The sequence below is a fragment of the Schistocerca gregaria genome, unplaced genomic scaffold (assembly GCF_023897955.1).
Source record: "Schistocerca gregaria isolate iqSchGreg1 unplaced genomic scaffold, iqSchGreg1.2 ptg000587l, whole genome shotgun sequence".
Lineage (NCBI taxonomy): Eukaryota > Metazoa > Arthropoda > Insecta > Orthoptera > Acrididae > Schistocerca > Schistocerca gregaria.
In genome coordinates, this window is record NW_026061977.1 from 147501 (window position 1) to 150000 (window position 2500).

The 2500-nt window shown below is 55.4% G+C and overlaps 1 non-coding gene across 1 annotated transcript in view; it reads left to right on the forward strand.

Moving 5' to 3' along the window:
• The first annotated feature begins 2226 nt into the window (after window positions 1–2226).
• Window positions 2227–2500, forward strand: part of LOC126316546 (small subunit ribosomal RNA) — a 1893-nt gene continuing 1619 nt past the window's right edge. The window contains exon 1 of the ribosomal RNA XR_007556159.1: window positions 2227–2500. This exon is cut by the window's right edge and continues 1619 nt beyond it. This is a non-coding gene — a ribosomal RNA (small subunit ribosomal RNA).

Sequence of the window (2500 nt, forward strand, 5' to 3'; positions counted from 1 at the left end):
ACACTGCACCTTAACCTAACTTACACTGCACCTTAACCTAACTTACACTGCACCTTAACCTAAGTTACACTGCACCTTAACCTAAGTTACACTGCACCTTAACCTAAGTTACACTGCACCTTAACCTAAGTTACACTGCACCTTAACCTAAGTTACACTGCACCTTAACCTAAGTTACACTGCACCTTAACCTAAGTTACACTGCACCTTAACCTAACTTACACTGCACCTTAACCTAAGTTACACTGCACCTTAACCTAACTTACACTGCACCTTAACCTAACTTACACTGCACCTTAACCTAACTTACACTGCACCTTAACCTAACTTACACTGCACCTTAACCTAACTTACACTGCACCTTAACCTAACTTACACTGCACCTTAACTGTCACATGTAACGTCACAGGAATGTAGCTTTGCCTAACAGCAACCCTCTGAACATAGTTCACTGCTTGGATCCTCTGGTGTCATGTGTATTTCTTGATGCCATGGTGCGTACCCTCACATAAAGGTCTTTCGAGTGTTGCGTACTTTCTACACAGTCCCGCTAACCACTGGAAGGGTGTACCGCTACAGAACGAATATCGCCCTCCCCTCCTGCCCTTCCAAGCTGGTCGGTCAGGCGTTTGTTTGTGAAATGAGCCTTGCAGCTGTTCAGTTGCATTCGGTTGTCGATGCAGTCAGTGTACGTTGTGGTACGGCCTGTGTGGACTGTCCGCTGATGTACGCGTAACCCACACTGATCATCCGTCGTTACGTACTGAGTGACATAATGTGGCACATGCTTGACCGTACACCGGCTGCGCCCTACAATGGCGAATCATAAGGGCCATATGTTGTGCACGATGCTACTTGTCTCGTCTCCCCATTACAGCGAGATTGCACTGTTGTACGCCGTACAGACATGTGGTAAGTAGGTACGGACGAAAGTATTGCATGTTGGCCCCCCCCCCCCCTCCTCCCTCTGCCAGGAATCAGCGTGAGCCGTCTGTTGATGTAGCGACGAGGGTTTTCCTATTTAATCGTATTGCCCCACACAACATGATAGCACGGTGGACCGCGTTCCACATCTGCGACATGCTACAGAGGCCGGTTGACAGTCGACCGCGCAAGGGACATTGCACACGTGCGCGGACCATCTTCCACGTGTTCTCTCGTGTACATGCCGCAGTGTGTATGTGGGCTGATGTAGCGTGTCGTGACACATAACATGCAGGCATGCCAGAATCGTAGATTTCGCAAATGTAGATTGACGTATACGTTTGCTGCCAAAGATCCGCAAATGAACTGGAAATCAGTTGTTGAGCGGTTGTTCGCGCTGCAGGTGCATCGGTGATAGCGACGATCGGTACATCTGTGAACCGGTTGTTTCGGCGGTACCCGCCATGCCCCCGAACCTGAGTTGGCCATGTGGGTATGAAGCGATACGAGGCTGTGGCTTGGCGGGACAGTCCCCGGCCGGTGAGGGGGGGCCGCCCGGCGTGCTGGCCGCGCGCTGCGTGAGCGCACGCACTACAGCCGGCTGGTGGGGGGCGCCCAGTGGCAGGAGCGCCGGCCGACGGGCCCGGCTGGCGTCCCAGCTATGCGCCGGCGCACCCTGCGCGCGGCGCCAGGCGGCCAAAGTGGGTTCTGCCGAGCCCGGTGCGAAGCGCGGTGGACATCTGCAGTGTGCTGGTCCGATTGCGGACTGTGTGCGTTGAGGATGCGCCGCCGCCCGGCACTCGGCGTCGCGACGCCGTCTGCTGCTCGGTCGCCCCCAGCGGTTCTCGCAGGTGGTTTGTATCGCAGCTCTGCGGACGTGTTGGCGCGTGCGCTGTGCTGGGAGAGTTCGCTTCTGCACCCAAGTGGGGCTTTGCCCTTCTGTGGCGCTGGCGTTGGAGCTGCCGGTCACCGTAGGTGGCGCGTGTTGTTTCCCGCCGGCAATGCCACGACAGCACGCTCCCGGGCCTCTGTCGGCAGCGGCAAGCTCAGTTGGGAGCACGGGTGTTCGCACTGAAAGCGTCTACTCGCCTATCTCCGGGCGATTGCGCCTCTCTCGAACCCGACCAAGTACTTAGGACGGCGCTGCGCGCCGCCGGGACCTGAGAGGGTTTCGAGGTGTATCGTGCAGGGGAGCTCAGCCTCCTCCTGTTTGCAGAATAATTGAGCGGACGCTTGCGTGTTCGCGCGGGCCCTCGGGACACACTCCCGGGCGGCCGGCTGCTCAGCTCTCGTTGACGCAGCTCCCTGGTTGATCCTGCCAGTAGTCATATGCTTGTCTCAAAGATTAAGCCATGCATGTCTCAGTACAAGCCGCATTAAGGTGAAACCGCGAATGGCTCATTAAATCAGTTATGGTTCCTTAGATCGTACCCACGTTACTTGGATAACTGTGGTAATTCTAGAGCTAATACATGCAAACAGAGTCCCGACCAGAGATGGAAGGGACGCTTTTATTAGATCAAAACCAATCGGATTGGCTCGTCTGGTCCGTTTGCCTTGGTGACTCTGAATAACT